The sequence below is a fragment of the Rhagoletis pomonella genome, unplaced genomic scaffold (assembly GCF_013731165.1).
Source record: "Rhagoletis pomonella isolate Grant_MI unplaced genomic scaffold, Rhpom_1.0 Rhpom_scaffold_00011, whole genome shotgun sequence".
NCBI classification, from domain to species: domain Eukaryota; kingdom Metazoa; phylum Arthropoda; class Insecta; order Diptera; family Tephritidae; genus Rhagoletis; species Rhagoletis pomonella.
The window spans coordinates 26,463,384-26,476,178 of NW_023458565.1; the positions used below are offsets into that span (position 1 = coordinate 26,463,384).

The 12,795-nt window shown below is 33.8% G+C and overlaps 1 protein-coding gene across 1 annotated transcript in view; it reads left to right on the plus strand.

Annotated features, from left to right (window-relative positions):
• Positions 1-12,795, plus strand: part of LOC118746906 (collagen alpha-1(XVIII) chain) — a gene marked incomplete at both ends in the record, with an annotated part of 818,664 nt that overhangs the window by 206,127 nt on the left and 599,742 nt on the right.

The window sequence follows — 12,795 nt, forward strand, 5'->3', positions numbered from 1 at the left end:
AGTTAGCAGAAGCGAATGTAATTTGCAGCTCACAAAATGCATCCGCAAAAGGTGTAAAGGTTGTGAAGTTGCTCAAAAGTAAACGTGTTGCAAGTTGAAAAGCTGTCATTGAATGGCCTGAGCATTGCACAAGTGCAAGAGGTTTGCTTTTCATACTTAGGGTGTTTTTTGTTTAACTTTTTGGGAATGGGTGCACTCTTGCGAGTGTTCCCTGTTACTTTTGAAAGCGGTGATGTAAGCATAACACCTCGGTTAGTATCATGTTATAATCTTTTCTTAACGAGGGGAATATGCATATAGAAGAAAGAAATAAATGTTAAGTATTAGGTACTTGGCAGTCACAATACTAGTTCACAAAATTTTTTTTTTAATTATTCAAGTCCTTTTGGTAATATCAAAGTATTTACGTACTATCAGAGCTATTTGCTTTGCGACTCGATAAACTTTTAGATATCAAATATCATAAAAATCTAAAAAATTTTTAAAAATTCATCCGCATTTTTATTTTTTTTTTTCAATGAATATGAAATTCACAAAAATCAGAAAGTAAAAAAATCTATTCGCCATTTTGAATTTTTCAAAACAGATGTCAGTTTTGTAATCAGCGACTAATTTCTTAAAAGTCTGAAATTTTTTTAAAAATTCATACACCATTTTAATTTTTTTTCTGAATGTATACCAAAATTCACAAAAATCTGAAAATTCTTTAAAAGTTGAATTTTTAAAAACTGATTTCAGTTTCGTAATCAGCGACTTAACAAACATAAGGATTTCATACAAATCAGATATTTTTTTAAAAACTTTTTTGAAAACTGATTTCAGATTCGTTATCAGCGGCTAAAAGAACCTTCGGATATAAAATTTCATAATCATCGGATTTTTATTATTTTTTTTTTTAATTCACCGTCCATGTTGGATTCACAATTTAGAATTTTTAAAAGCTGATTTCGGACTCAAAGAACATTTAGTTATGAAGTTTCATAAAAATCTAATTTTTTTTTTAAATCCATCCACCATTTTGAGTTTTTGAAAGCTTATTTCAGCTTTGTAATCAGCGGTTCAAAGAACTTTTAGATATCAAAGGTCAAAAAAATTCTAAAAGTAAAACTTGGTCATTTTGAGTTTTGCAAAACGGATTTCATTATTGTAATCAGCTCTTCAAGGAACATTTAATTATGAAATTTCATACAAATATGAAAATTTTTCAAAAACCCATCCGTCAAATTTCATAAAAATCTGAAATTTTTTATAAACCCACCCGCCACTTTGAATTTTTCAAAACAAATTTCAGTTTAGTAAACAGCGGGTAAAGAAACTATTGGATATCAAATTTCATAAAAACTCGAAAATTTTTTAAAAACACATACTCCATTTTGAATTTTTAAAAACTGTTTTCAGTTTTGTGGTCAGCCACCATAAAAATCCTTGGATACGTTTTTAAAGTTTACAAATTGGCCGATTCAGCATAGGAGTTCTTAAGAGTACTTTTTCCCATAAACATAATGACTTGATCTAGAAAAACGACATACTACTACCAAAAATTAAAAATTTTTCATGTGTGCAAAAAAAAAATTAATTTTGTCGGGCGGTGCTATATAATCAAACTCGCCACACATAACTCGCTTCATGCTTTTCTACCAGCTTCTCAACCTCAGATGCTGTCGTTTTGACCTCCGAGTTTTGCTGGATATTCTTTCTATATTCTAGTTATAATTCAGGATATCAAATTTCAGCGAAAATTATAATTAAAATTTAAGTACTTTTTGTAGTATTGGTAAAGCGTTATTCCTCCATTTTCCCTCAAAACAATAGTGTTTTCCATGAGCTGCTGAGTAGCTTAGTTAAATCCCTTGAGGCATTTTCAAAAAAAATTAGTTGTTAAAATGAATTCAAACCGTCTGCAAAGGAGGGGAAAAGTTCAAATATAAACAAGCAACAAATTACAACAATAACTGCAATCGAGCTGCTAACTATATTTGTCTGCAGTACTCTACTGATAAGCAGCAGCAGCAGCAACAGCAGCGCGGATATGTCAGCAGGAAGGTGACAATTTTAAAGTTTGCACGACTATGACACAACCCGCACTTTTGTATGCAGCTGTCACCGCTCTTCCGCTCCCCTGTTTCATAGGCAGCGGCGCAAAGTTAGCAGACTTCGTCGTTATGTATTTGTTTACTCCACTTGCCACAAAGCGCAAACATAGTGGCCACCGTGCGCTATTTACCACTTCGCACCGCAGCTAAGTGGGCGGGTGACCGACCAACCAACCCAATTGCCAATTGTCACCTGCTATTTATTTACCAGCTACAACCTGCTGCTATCGCCTACATCTGTCTCTCCCCATTGTTGTTGCTAACTGTGGCTGTGTGTGCGTGTGTGTGTGTGTGTGTAGGAAAGGTGAAGGAAGGCAGACAGACTCACGTCTGCTGTTGGCGCGCGTTGAATCGTGTGGCAAATGGCGTGCCAACAATTATTTTCAAAGCAAACTTTTTCTTTGCATTTTGCCACCAACTGCGCGCACCAGCAATTGTTGCGACTTCGATGGCGACGGCATAACCCCTTTTGCACTGAACTCAAATACATACAAGTAGTAGATATTCGGGGTTGCGTTACTTGCCTGCTTACTTCCTTACTTCTCGTGCGCGCTAGCACTTTTTCATTGTTGATTTTCTTTGTTATTTGCCTTTATACTAAATGGTTTTTTTTTTTAACCGCAGTCATCTTTTTTGTGTGTGCTTATTCACTATTCTCCCGCCTGCACTGCTCTGCTTCACTGCTTCATGGCGCGCGCTGTTGTTAGCTTGTTTTACCTACAAATTTCAACTGTCATGTCATCTGGAATTTATGTTGGTTTTTGCGATCAGCACCAAAGGTTATTTCTTGCAGAATTTGTAAGAAATTGTAAGCGCTTGGTTCAGCGAACAAATGCTGCTAGTCGAAGTGGCAATAATAGTAGTAGTGGAGAGTTGTGAAGTACTTACTATGCAAGAGGTAGATAGGTAGGGGGGTAGGTGCCTTATCTCAACATAACCAACGTAGCGCTGACTGAACAAGTAGCAGCAGCTTGTAAGCAGTCAGTCCTGCAACCATCAACAGCGCCACCTATATTTGCTCGTGGCAGTAAGTTTTTTGCTGGAGTTCTAACACCTCGCACCTCGTACCTTCTACACCTGCTCGACGCAACTCTTTGTATTTGCTATGACTATGTTTTCCGACAATTTTTCATTTTAGCAGCCGCATAGCGTTCAACACCACAGGTCTACTTATTATGTGCAAGTATGTACATGAGTGCCGTGTTGGTGACGCTGCTAACGTATTTTTCATTGTTGTTGTTGGCACATTTCCGTATGCGATATTATTCCTTGTCACCATCAATGAGTTGCTTCCGGCGATATGCGTTGGCTGGGTGCCTTCACGAACACATGCTCCAATGCTCATACTCACTCATACATACACTAACCAGAATATGTTTCCGTACAGTGTTTTTTTTTTATATTTGCAATATTTTTCGTAAAAATGTTTTTTTTTGTTATTTTTTAATAGAAATATAGTTCATTCAGCATCCATTGGCATACAAATTAATGATTCAAATTTTTACAAAATTTAGGAAAGTTGGACAAATTTTCACCAAAATTTTCAACTTTTAAACGAAATTTTTTTGAGTATGCAGTTTTGTAGCGCACTCAATTTCAGTCTAATAAATTGCAAGTTTTAAGTGGCTTTAAATTACCGTTGATTTTTGAGAATTTTTTTTTTTTGCTGATGATGTTGCTCATTTGCTCAATACAACGGATGCGTGATAGTTTGTTTTTGGTATGGGAAAATACCGAAGTGCCTCAGTAAAAAAATTCTCAAAAATGAACGGTAGACTGCATACTCAAAAAATTCTAAAAAAATTTTGTTTAAAAGTTGAAAATTTTGGTGAAAATTTGTCGAATTTTCTTAAACTGTGTAAAAACATTGAATCATTAATTTATATGCCATTTGATGCAGAATCAACTATATTTCTATTAAAAATTAACGAAAAAAATTTACTACGAAAAACATTGCAAATATTAAAAAAAGACACTGTACAGAACATATTCTGGTGAGTATGCAAAAATAAAAACAGCATTACAGCACACATTGCTATGTACAGTGACGATCAAAAGTATTGGCACAGAGAATTTTTCGCCATATTTTCCCTAATCTTTTATGAAAATATAGTTCATACATGTTACAACAAGAAACATAAAAACAAAAAAAAGAAATCCAAAAACCAACGCGATTTTTTGCAACTTAAAACTTGCGCTTTGTAACACTGAAATGGAATGGGCCTACATAGACGTTTTTCTAGAAAGTTAGAAAATTGATTGATTTTTCCTGAGTTTTGCACAAAGTTTAAAGATTTTATTTTTATTATGTTGTTTGTTGTAGTAAAACATACATTGCGAAAATTCTCTGTGCCAATAATTTTGTTCATCACTGTATGCATATGTCAGCGTCGCACTTGTGGTTTTTTTTATGATAGCGCCAATTTTTCCACACAAAAAAAAAAACAAAAACTGAAAAAAAATTGAATAGCAAAGAAAAACAACATCGATTTGTATGCTTTCCTTACATCCGGCATTCGATCTTTCTAGCTTGTGCTCCTACAATATGTGTGTATATATGTATGTAGGTACCGTTTCCTGTCCCATTTGCTTTCTTTCTGATTCTACTTCCATCGCCATTCGTCATGAAATATTTACCTGCTGACAAATGTTTCATTGGTTAGCGATGCAAAAGAAAGGCAAAACAAAACAGAAATAAAAAAATGCATTGCTACTGTTGTAATGTGCTCTTCTGCTTCTGTGTTTTTATTATTTTGTCTATCACAGTGCTGGCCGTTGGCTTATGGCTAACACAAGCAGCCCAATACTGATTGCTACGCGTTCATCGAACGTCGCTTTGTTGCGTTTCGTTGTGTTGTCAGTCGTTATCTTTGCTGTAAATTAAGTTTGAGTATGCATGAAGAGTCAGAGTATATGTGTATATATATGTGTGTGTTTCAGAAAAAAATTCAAGCTTTTGGATTCCTCATACACTGACGATAATTTCAGTCTCCTCAACACTCGGCTGGCAATTTATAAACATTTTGCGGGCAACGTGTTTACTAAGACTTTTTTGTTATTGTTATTACTTGTATAATGGTATGACTAAACCCAACGTATTACCGCCAAAAAAACCCTTTATATTTTCTATTAAAATCTGTGGAGAGAATTTCGGAAACGCACATCAGACTCGCTAGTAATCTAACGATACGATCCGCAGCCATTAAATACCAAGATTTTATTTTTATTTCTATATCATTGAAAACCGGTTACTTTCTAATACTAAAATTGCGGTTTAACTTGATTGGAAAAATGGTTAAATTATGGCTTTTTTTATAAATATCAAAACAGTGACGACCTCTGTTTTCAATTCTACTTACATAAGATGATGTAAAGTGTCCAAAAACTTTTATTTGCCGATAAGTGCCACGACCTGAGCATAGGTGGGCGTCTCCTTGATTCTCTTCTTGATATATTTGCGTGCCAGTGAGACAGGCTTAGAGAGGCTAAATCACAACTAAGGAAACTTATTCCTTAAAAGAAGAGTGCATAGGTCTCTCTAGGGCTTTCAATGTTAAGAAGTAGAGGATGATTAGTTTGAAAACATTCGAGGCTAAGTGAGAGCTTTTTGATGCTTTTGAAATAATAAACGTTATCGCCACAGTTTTTTAAGACTTCGGTTTAAAACTTCTGCCAGCAAATGACATGACAACTCCAGTCTAGAAAAGTAATATTATTTTGTGTCTACCCTTATTCCTGCAACTCCTATTTCTTCTTTGGTAAATAATCGTTTTTTTTTTTCTTCGACTCGAATTTCATTAAGCGTTTTCGTGTGTGCAATGAACAGACACCAGCGTAGATATGTATATAAAAAGATGCCGCCACTTATACACTTACGAATTCATAGGAAGTTCTTAAAAAAATAAAATGGAAATAAAGTTGCTTACAGGACCTGCAGCGACAGCGCCTGAGTAAATATTACGACAGCTTAGACAGCTAGAAATGTTGATGTCAGCATGCACAATCACCCACACTTGCACGCTAATACTACCAACATTCTTCATTCATACTTACAGAAGTACTACATAAGTATGCGTATAGTCAGTCAGCTTCGCAATTTTGGTGTAGGTGTGCTCACTGCATTCAGCAGACATAAGAATTTCCGCAATTAACTGTGACAATCTTTCGAAAATAGTTGATTGGCTTACTAGTTGTTTAACTGACTGAGAATAAATTGATTTGACTTCGAGTAATTTTATACTTGTATAAATAAGTACTCATGTGTATTTAAGTATGCATGTATGTATGTACGCATGTACAAATGTATGTAGATGCCTGAAGTACAAATACTTACACTGAGGAAAGACTTTAGTTACGTCAACTAAATATGTTTTCCTCAACACATTATTTGGTTATAGTTACCTTATTTGGTTATATTTACCAAATCATGTGTTGAGAGAAATATATTCAGCTGACTTTTTTCTGGGTGTATACACTTTGGATGATGTTAAAATGATTGGCTGCAATTATCGCTAGCTGGTAAATATGTAGATTTAAATTTATATAACTGGAAATATGTGTTCAAGTTAATATATAAGCTAGTAATTTCTGTAATTTTCTAGAACATTACTAAGCAAATTTTACCAGTTTTAGGAAATTAAGTAAGATATGAAGATAAGTGGTTTAAATTTAAACTATTGGAAGCTGCGATTTATTACGCTGGCATTTGCCAGCCAACACCTAGTTAGCTTAAAAAATTTGAATGAGGTAATGTGTTTTAATGGGAAACTCTTCCAGAAGTAAATTTTCTTAACTCATTCATCCGAGGCGGCATCCTTAGGTAGTTTTCTTGACTACAAAGGAGAGTAAAGCCTGGCAGCATACGTTACCTGCAAAAGAAGAAACTCTAGGTAGCTTCGCCAAAGGTCTTTCGTACCGAAGCATCCGATCGATCCTTTATGGAAAGCATAGAAAAAAATTTGCAAGAAGATGATCGGAGCTCACATGCCTCCATATCTTAGACAGCGTGCGCAGTGTATCCCAAGATGGCTTAAAAAGATATATTTCACTTAAAGCGGCCTTAAGTCTTCACAACTCATGCAGCCAATAATGTGGCTCTGGGGTTAAGGTGTGTAGAGCTTAGGAAGAAAATCCAACAAGGACATACAGCGTTTTTGGTTGAACTTAAGAAAGAACAACGGATTGATGATTTTTATATTTTGGCACTCATGCAGTGGGGTTGTCTAGAAATTTTTATTGAGAATGAGTTCAGCAAATGCACCAAACATGGAATTTAGAATTTACAGAGCACGTCTGGCAACGGTCTGCAACACACCACAGCCCTTCGAAAAACAAAAGCCTTTCTTTCATAAGAAGGTTGTCAATTCTTGAAACAATCTTCACAGCTCTTTTCTGTCTTTCCGAAGATACTTTAAATAAAAGTAAAAAAAGTGTATATTTTTCTTTTTAAACAATCAAAACTACAATTTAGTACAGAGTATTAAAAAATTTGTTTTCTTTAAAAAGTAATATCTAAAATAAAAAGAAAACTTAATTGAAAAAAAAATATTAATTGAAAAAAGAGGTAAAATATATAAGTTAGAAAAAAACTGCAAGAGCCGCCAAGTCAATCATAAAGTTCCTTTTTTGTGCGATGAGAAAGAACTTTACTTCTCAATCGCCTACTTAGTTCAAACAAGTCATTCTCAAGGTCGTCTAATTTTTGAATATTATAACTGTCAACAGTGACGTGGGTGCCGAACAGCGTCTGATTTTTCTTTTTGTCTGATGACAGCCGATACTTTGTTTTGTCCTCGTTCACCACCAGACTCATTCGCTTTGCTCTTCTATCTAATTCCGAGACGGCAGAATAGACGTAGCCCTTGTTTTTTCAGATAACCTCGATGTCATCGGCATACGCCAGCATTTGTAAACAAAAAAATGTATGCTCTTGTAAAAAAAAAAACTACAAAACATTTATTTAGGGATAGTTAAAATTCTGCCTCCTCTGTCACTTACCTACCTACCGTTTTGTGAGTTTCCTGGTTTGCCGACAAAGTACCTTAATTTGAAATTAAAAATTCTTTCCAAGCACTTAAAAATAATTTCCTGACCGCTGTGAACCATTTGTAAAGGCAATTAGGCATTTTAAAAATAATCATAGGTTTCTCTCCGCCCACTGCTCAATTATAAATTAGTTTTCCCCTTCCACTAAAATTACAGTCATGTAATACAAAATAAGCTAATAACATAATTAGTTTTCAACTACTAAAAAAAAGCACTTTCTTTAGCTAAGCATGTCGGAATAAAAAAATACGTTTGTTTTTAAAACACAAAAGTGTCCGTGATTAATTTAATGCAAACTTTTCAAAGACATATTTTTAATTTGGTTAGGAAATTTTCCATTTCTGTTCTGCCAGTCCATATCTGTGGTTCTACATATTTATATGGGGCGTTCCATACCAAAGTGGACGGGGTTCACACTTCATTTGTTTGATTTGTTTTTATTTTTTTTCGTAGATGAACAAACATAAATAATAAATAAATATGAAATTTGAGCTTGATTAATACATTTTTAAAAACTTTACAGCACAAAAACAAAAACAAATCGATTTAATAGTTTTCCAAATATCTCGAGAACGTGGCGGGGAAAAAATTAAGAAAAAAATCACTCATTCATCACCCATCGAAATTTTCTATGAAAAGAAATATTTTTAATTTTTTTTCTCGAAAAATTTTTCACATACAAATTTTTTGATAAAAAATTAGTTTTTGAAAATATGCTATCTCAAAAAAAATTGAAAGTATAACGGCGTGCACTCTACAATAATTTGAGTTATGAGCTTTTTTCACACCGAAGTTGAGTAAAATGAGTACATTAAAAACTTAAAAATTTTTTAAATTTTTTTTATGCTGACGGCTTTTTGCATTTTGATCTTATGGAAGAAAATGCGGGAAACCGTTATTAAAGAAAATTAAAAAAAAAAAATTAACGTTAGTTTTGCAATCGCTTAAAACTTACGCTCTATTATAATTTAATTGGCTATAAAACTGCATACTCAAAAAAATTAAAAAAATTTAAAAAATTTGTAACTCATTTTACTCAACTTCGGTGTAAAAAAAAAAATCATAACTCAAATTATTGTAGAGTGCACCCCGTAGTACTATACTTAAATATTGCGTAATACTCAAAGCTACCATTGTAATTTTTTCAATTTTTTTTTTTTTTGAGATGGCACATTTGCGAAAACTATTTTTTTTATCAAAAAATTAGTATGTGAAAAATTTTTGAAGGAAAACAATTTTTAAAATATATCTTTTCATAGAGAATTTTGATGTGTGTATTTGTGATTTTTTTTCAAATTTTTTACTCGACCCATTCTCGAGATATTTGGAAAGCTTTGTCCATCAACCCTAAAAATTTGAAACAAATCAAACACATGAAGTGTGAACCCCGTCCAGTTTGGTATGGAATGCCCCATATACTTACATACATATATATATTGAAACATATTAACCGAAGTTTGGTTGCAAGTTTTACAAACAAAATCAAATCGTGACATATTGTCATCTGAAATGCAAAAGGCCGCAACTAAAAAAAGTCCAAAATTCGCGTTTTGATTATTTATAATGCATTTCATCTATCTAAAAAGTCTCCAAATCGTTGCATCTTAAAACAATTTTTTCAGATACGACTTTTTGCATTTCAGTTGACGATATGTAGCAATAAACTTTTCTGAACTTAAAAATCAGTTTGTTGGTGTGTCGATAAACGCAATCTCAGCTAATAACATTTTTGTGGTTCAGATAGCTGCCACCGAATTTGAAATGCGTTTGCTGTCGGTCTCTTTTATTACACCGTGCGACAGAGAATTTTACACACCAAAAAATAAATATGCTCGCGATGCAAGGAGCTTAATACATATAAGAAAACTGCTGCTCCAGTTTTTTTTCTGGCGTCAAGATTTCTTTTTAAAGAACCCTAACATTCTACATACTTGTATATCTATGATTAATTCAGTAACAATATGGGTACTAAATAAAAGAGAAAATTGCCAAGAATTGAAAAAGATAAACTTTTTCGTGCACAATAAAGAATAAGTATTGAAAATGGCCTTTTAAAATTGTATCCTTGGACATACCTGAAAATTTGCAATATTTATTTAAAACAAACATGTTAAGGACAAATATATATACGACTTCATTCTCGTACTTCGTACCTCTAACGTTATAAGCTTTAAAAGGTAAGAAATAATAACTAGTCAATACCTATTCGTCCTTGTATGAATTTTCTCTTTCATTTGGTGCCCATATTGTTATTGTATGTACATTGTACAAATTTTTTCTAATTTTTTTTTAATCAATCATATATTTTTAAAATTTGAGAGTCCTTTAAAAAACGATTCCGACATTAAGGAGAAAAACTTAAACCACAGTTTAACTATATTTGGGTACTAGTTTCGTGAATATATGGAATTTTTTTTGTGCTTTGAAATTTTGTGGTTGTTGTGGCACAGTGTTATGTATGTACATAAAATATTTATGCCAAGGAAATCAATCAGTATCAATTTGTAGCGTTCATAAATATATATGTAAAGATATGCTTGTCAGAGTACCGCACAGTTGTCGTTTTACAAAGACATTCGTATAGAGCCGCATATGGGGGAAAAAAAATTTAAAAAGCAGAAAAATAAAGCGAAGGCAAGTAGGCGTGGAATTTATTTTCAATACATAATGGGAGTTAAACTTGAGCGATTAGGTGGGAAATTTCATTAAGCGGTTTTATGTTACTTCATTAATGGTTTGATTGGATCTGAGTTTTTGCTAGCCTATGAATGAGATTGCCGATAAGTAGTATTTATTTATCAAAAAATTTCTGCGCAGCGATTTTTAAATCTATTGTAAATACCTTTACCTGGTTTGAAAAAACTTCTTCCCTCGTCTCGTTGTTGCCTCACACTTAAGCAGCAGCTTATGCAGGTGTCCTCTTAGCAGCAGCGTCCCGTGGGTTTGCTCGTGATAAACCTGAGTTACTCCTTGGGAAGGTTGATTGGAAGCCTATATAAGTTTGTACCAGAATATTGGCTTGGCACTATAGGCTTTGAGAGTTAAGTTCTCCAATTTGTTTCTTCCTTCTCTAAGCTCTTCATTTATCGTGTTTGAATCTACCGCAAGAAATAGCTCGAAATCTGTGGGGTTTGAAGCTTCTGTCATCCTAGCAATCGGCTGGCCTAACCTAGCTTTTTTGGTTACTTTCAAAAAAGCCAAATGACAAATTTCCACAAAACTGAAATTCTTAAGAAATGTTTGGGGAACTAAGGAAAACGTATTGAAGCCACACTAGCCAACTTGTCAGACATTTTTGAATTTTGCTTTATGACTATTTACAACATCATTGTGCAACTTAACCTTTTTCAACTTACATACATATCTGAAAATTATGTTTTAATTGACTAAAATGATATCTATGATAAACAAACATTACATTACTTTACATTGACTGCTAGGCAGTCAGTGTGCGCGCACAATCTAATATTAGCACCAACTTTGGAATTAACATTTCTGCGTCTTATTGCCATAAATTGCGCTAAGATAAATGTGAACTATCACAATTGCGGCAAAAGGATTAGAGCATATAAGATATTTACGTTTATAGTACATACAAATACATATGCACATACATGTGTGATATAAGAACTACCCAGTCGGTAATTTAAAAGGCGCTGATAAATAAATTGTTGCAATAATCACTTTTTTCATTACAGCTTTTCATTTGAAGCTTTGTAAGAACATGTACGAAAAGGCCTTTTATTGTAATCAATAGGAGAAAGTGTGTTTATAAAGCAACGGAATTTAGAAACAATAAAAAGAAAGAACTCAATCGGAGGTATTGACACGCACCTGCGTCTTTAAGACACACTTAGGTTCACGGCCAATTTCGGTGCCGCATGTGAGGTCAGAAACTCCCAATCCCACCTAAACCCATTTTGAATTTCGCAGAAATTTTAGAAGATCGCTGATCTCCACGCATCTTATGTCTAAGTTGTCGAAAAATTGCCTACCAAGAGTGGAGATTCTTCGTCTGGATAGAGCAGGGCACTGGCACAATAGATGCAGAATCATTTCCTCCTCTTCCTCATCTTGACAGCTTTTACCGAAGTCATGTAATCGTAGGCGACATTCGTTCATTCGTCCATTCCACATAAAGAGCAAAGCATCGAAGACCCATTACTTTGAAAGACTCGAGATCATGGGTCCGAGAAGGCCAGCGAAGTTATTTCGTATATATCTGTATCCTTGCGTGATGTTGTATCTTTAAAAAATCTTTTTACATACTTATCTATGTTCACGATGAATGTTAAAGGCTTCTATATGCGCATTGCATATCAATACTCGCTCAACTGAAAGCGACCTCTTTATTGCCATTAAACAACTAATTTTCGCATACTTTTGCCAATTCTGGCATTCGAAAACATCTACAAATAACTATAATGCCTACAGCGAGCTCAAACAACACCAATAATAACAACGCGAGTGTAAACAACTTGCGGCATCATTGTTTTTAGTAGCGCTAAATTGCAATATTCACACTTTTCAATAATCGCAAGTTAGAGTATCTGCATCTATGTACTTGAATTTGGCTGGAAGCAGACGTATGTATATTGCACTAATATGTATGTACATACATATATACATATAACACCATTTAAGTATCGTAGTTCTA